The sequence below is a fragment of the Peromyscus leucopus genome, chromosome 8a (genome assembly GCF_004664715.2).
Source record: "Peromyscus leucopus breed LL Stock chromosome 8a, UCI_PerLeu_2.1, whole genome shotgun sequence".
Taxonomy (NCBI): domain Eukaryota; kingdom Metazoa; phylum Chordata; class Mammalia; order Rodentia; family Cricetidae; genus Peromyscus; species Peromyscus leucopus.
In genome coordinates this window covers 49706572-49712073 of record NC_051085.1, presented here as the reverse complement: position 1 = coordinate 49712073, position 5502 = coordinate 49706572, and positions in this window count along the sequence as shown.

Sequence of the window (5502 nt, the reverse complement as noted above, 5' to 3'; positions counted from 1 at the left end):
GAGTGTGACCGACAGACCCCACCTCAAAGACTGGGGTGGGACAGCTCCAAGGGAGGTTCCAGGCATCATCAACCTCTGGCCTCCACATGCACACATGGGCTCACACACCCATTCACGTGCATGTGCACTCTCACATACACATGCACCCGTTCACATCTGAACGCAAACACACACACACACACACACACACACACACACACACACACACACGCAGACGCGCAACTGCCACCATCACACACACACACATATGCATGAAAAGAAGAAACATGGAGAAAAAGATAGACAGCCCCTGCAGAACAACACATAGACACACATGCACACTTATGTACTTGCACACCAACCTACACACACAGGGGCGGGAGGGGGGGGGATGTCCTAAGTGCGTAGGTCTGACTATTACTTCCCAGTTTAATAGTTAAGGTCATGGTTTTTACGTCCACGGTAACATGCTGAGCAGGCTCCCCTGGATATGTCAGAGCCAAGGCTGGCTCGCCTCAGCCTTGTCACCTGAAGTGATGCTCTCTGAACTGTGGGAAATGAGGTGGAGGGCCGGTAGCTATCGGGGTTCAGGTTCCAACAGTTCTGTCATTTGGGGGCATTGACCACCCAACTCACCCATTACATAAACCCGTTTCTGAGAGGATGACGGGGTTGCAGCCATCTTAGAGAAGGGTCAGACTGGGGACAGCAAGCCCTGGGGAACCCACCAGAAGGATGTGAGGCCCCTCCACCCCAAGCCCTGGGAAACAAACCAGAGGATGTGCGGCCCCTCCACCCCAAGCCCTGGGAAACCCACTAAAGGATGTGCGGCCCCTCCACCTTAAGCCCTGGGAAACTCACCAGAGGACGTGATGCCCCTCTGCCCTTAGGCCCTGGGAAACTCATCAGAAGATGTGCTGCCCCTAGACCCAGACAATTAGGAGCTGCACACCAGACATTTCCTGCTATAACTTAAAGGATATGACAGAACACAACTGGCATGATAAACAACACACCAGATATGCCCCGTGGGATGTTTTCTGCTGTTATAGATTGTATACCATAGCTGTCAGAGGGAATGAGTTTCCTGCAGATAAAAATGGGATGTCTGACTGTCGGAGGAAATGGGTCTGCTGGCAAAACAGATACAATAACATAGATTGCAGAGGATACGGCAATTTCCTTGCAGCTGCAACTCTTCAATCAGTTCAAACCAAGCGTCTCTCACCGGAAGTGAGCACCAGGCCTGAGCTTGTAACTGTACAGAGTTAAAATTCCCCCAGATCCCCTACCATAACTATCATAAAACCCTGCTTAATGGCTACTCAGGGTCTCTCCTGCTCAGTTGCTGCATCAGATGAACGTAGAGACCCAGGTTAACTTGAAACAATAAAAAGACTCTTTGCTTTTGCATCAGGTTTGGTCTCTTGGTGGTCTTTAGGGGACTCTGGGTGCAACAATTTCCCAGCTGAGGGCTTGGCCAGCCACAAATGGCTGACATGTATTGCTTAGTCAGACCTGTGGTTGTGTCTGTGCTAAACATGTACAGGCCTGTCAGCGTTTCCTATAGCAGAACCATCTAATAACGACTCACAAAATACTTCAATTATATTTTGTATTGAGTAATCTAGATGAAGCTGTATTTATATGCAAATATTGTGTCCTCCTAGGGCCTTGAGCATTTACAGACTTGGGTACCCAGAAAGAGGAGAGAGGTTGTCGGAGCAATCCTCTATGAATACTGCGAGACACTTGTAATTGACAGTTAGGATTACAGTAGACAATGTAGGAGAAGTTGGTTTGCAATCTCAAGATCTGCAGAATGGACTAAGGAGTAGTGTCCAATAAGAGCATATGTCCAGGCTCTGAGCAATAGCTCAGCAACAAAGAGCATGAGCCATGTTCACATCCCCACACAATTAAAATATTTTTAAAAGAGATACATAATTTAAAATGATAAAAATAAATCTTAAAAATTTATAAGTGTGTTTTCATTATTTACTTTTTATAATTTTCCATTTATTTTCCTGTTGCTGTGATAAACACACGTTAAGGGCGGGTGGCTTTATTTACTTTAGTTCAAGGTTCTGTCCATCACGACAGGAAGTCAAGGCAGCCTCCGAAGTCACATCCACAACCAGGAAGCAGAGGGGGATGGATGCTAGCGATCTTTTTGCATTTTATACAATCCAGGCTCACCTGCCTTGGAAAAGCCTACCTATAATTAAAATGTATCTTCCCCGCTCAGTGTAATCAAGACAACCTCTCCTGGGTGTGCCCCGGGCCACCCTCCAAACGATTCCAAATTCTGTCACGTTGATAGTTAACACTGACCACCACACCATGTGATGGCCCCACAGCATGCTTTGTGGTTTATGAAACAGCAGATGAGCGTGGCAGACATGGCAGGTCACTGTCAAGGTGACAGCCTGCCTCTCCAGAGCCCTCTACCTGCCAGGACCTCTCCCTGAAGACCAAGCAGTTTATATTCTCTATTCCAAACCTATCAGCTTCAAGTCAGATGGAGATCCTCAAATTTTTTGCCTTGGTTTTTAAGCCGCTGTAGTTCTGGGTAGCCAACACATTTTAGTATAAAACAACCAAACCACAGGCATTTCCACCTTAAGCATGCTTTAACTGTTCCTCTTTCACCTCTCCGTTGTGTGTGCTTATGAGCTGGGGTGTTACTCCCCCAGCACGAGGCTCGTGTTAGCTGGGTTGAATGGATAGACCAGTTTCTAAATGCTATAGAAACTCATGGGTGCGTTTTTTTTTTTTTTTGGTGCAAATTCTATTATTTGTTCTCTGTAAGCACTGTAGCTCTTTTTATAGAGACAAACTTATTCTGAGTGACCATAATTACTGTCTTGGCGATGTTGGAATTGTCTCTGCTTGGCCATCTGAAGCTTTCCTTATTTAGGCATCTCTGTCTTTTTAACACTGCCCTGGACATCTCTGAGGCCTTGCTCTTTGGCAAAAACACTTGCCTGATTTTGTGAACTCTTCCTTTTTTTTTTTTTTTTTTTTTTTTGTTCCTAAGTCTAGTCACAATATTCCTTCTTAAAATCCTATTTTAGCAAATTATGGTTTGCTCTGTGGTATTGCGTTCTCGTGTGAAAGCGGATGCCTCTTCATGCAACTACTGGCTTTTTTCTCATCCTTGCAATTCCCTGTGAGAGACCTTTTTATTAATTCTGCTTGCTTTCCTCCCACCAAATGACATCCTAAATTATAATTCCACCGAAAGCTTTATAAATCTTCATTTCTTTTTCTTTTAAGAAAATGGTACCTGGCAGCAATTTTTCAATTTTTTTTTTTTCTTTTTCTTTTTTTTTTTTTTTTTTTTTGATTTTATTTTATTTTACAATACCATTCAGTTCTACATATCAGCCACAGGTTCCCCTATTCTCCCCCCCACATGCTCCCCTTACCCCCAGCCTACCCCCCATTTCCACCTCCTCCAGGACAAATCCTCCCCCGAGGACTGCGATCAACCTGGTAGACTCAGTCCAGGCAGGTCCAGTCCCTTCCTCCCAGACTGAGCCAAGTGTCCCTGCATAAGCTCCAGGTTTCAAACAGCCAACTCATGCAATGAGCACAGGACTTGGTCCCACTGCCTAGTTGCCTCCCAAACTGATCAAGCCAATCAACTGTCACACCTATTCAGAGGGCCTGATCCAGCTGGGACCCCTCAGCCTTTGGTTCATAGTTCATGTGTTTCCATTCATTTGGCTATTTTTTTTTCCAATAATTGAGTAAAACTGAAATTTATTATAAGCCACAGTTGTCCTAGGGACCTCCATGCTATATATATAGCCTCCATGGTTCTATGGGTTATGGTCTGATTGTTCTTTATTTTATATCTAGAATCCACTTATGAGTGAGTACATACCATGACTGTCTTTCTGGGTTTGGGTTACCTCACTCAGGATGATTTTTTCTAGTTCCATCCACTTGCCTGCAAATTTCATGCTTTCTTTGTTTTTCTCTGCTGAGTAGTACTCCATTGTGTATATGTACCACATTTTTTTCATTCATTCTTCCGTTGATGGACATCTAGGTTGTTTCCAGGTTCTGGCTATTACAAATAGTGGCAATTTTTTTATATTCTTTTTCTTAATTTTATGTGTATGAGTATTTTGCCTGCATGTGTGTATGTGTGCCATGTGCATGTCTGGTGTCATCAGAGGCCAGACAGGGTGCTGGGCCCCCTGGAGCTGGAGTCATGGATGGTTGTAAGCCACAATGTGGGTGCTGGGAACTGAACCCAGATCTTCTGTCCTCTGCAAGAGCAACAGGTGCTTTAAACTGTGGAGCCATCTCTCCGGCCCCACAGCCATGGGCTGGGACTGTAGGTCTGTTGGTGGAATGCTTGCCTAGTGTACAGGAAGCCCTGGGTTCCATCCCCAGCACCGCATAAAACCAAGCACAGTGATGCAGGCCTGCAATCCCACCCAGCACACAGGAAGTGAGGGGGAAGACTAGAGCTGAAACTCAAGGTCTATCCTCAACTACATAGCAAGTTCAGGGCCAGCCTGATCTATTCAACTCTATCTCAAAATACATAAGCAAGTAAATAATACTCATTTTTTTTAAAATGCCCAATCACAATAGAGTGCTGTGGGATGTTCTGTATGTCCTGTGGGAGCCCTTCTTGGGTTCTTTGTGGCGTTACCCAGCAGGTCCGTATAGAGGATGATTAGGACCATGGCCTGAGTGCAGGTGTTTGAGATGGTCTGCACTTTGCTGTGCTGGGGGATGGTCTGTATGTCAAGTTGTTCTGATTTGTCAATAAATAAAACCTGATCGGCCGTGGCTAGGCAGGAAAGATAGGTGGGACTAACAGAGAGGAGAAATAAAAAGGGACAGGAAGGCAGAAGGACGCTGCAGCCGCCGCCATGACAAGAAGCATGTGAAGGTGCAGGGAGCCACAAGCCACATGGCAAGGTATAGATATATGGAATGGCAAGATATAGATTTATGGAAATGGATTAATTTAGGATAAAGGAACAGTTAGCAAGAAGCCTGCCACGGCCATACAGTTTGAAAGCAATATAAGTCTCTGTGTATATTTGGTTGGGTCTGAGCGGCTGTGGGACTGGTGGGTGACAGAGATTTGTCCTGACTGTGGGCAGGGCAGGAAAACTCTAGCTACAATAGAGACCATGAATAATTCAACAGTGCAAAGAAGAATGCTGGGAAGTCACCATCAGGAGACAATGACGGCCATGCCCAGCAAGGGAACAAAAACAAGCTTCTATACAATATTGCTTATACTGACTTATGCATAAGTGTATAAGAGAACATATATGAGCACGTACATGTAAGGACATGCCAAGATCATGAGAAGCTAGGATAAGTCTTCCAATGTTTTCTCCTCTTGGGCATGAGGTAGAAATTCCCTTCTTTTGATATAATGAAAATAAATACCCTCCCCTCTCCTCCCCCCACCACCACACACACAAATGGAAACATAAAACAGCTCTTCAGATGACAGATATTGAGTTTCTGGCACATGGAAGT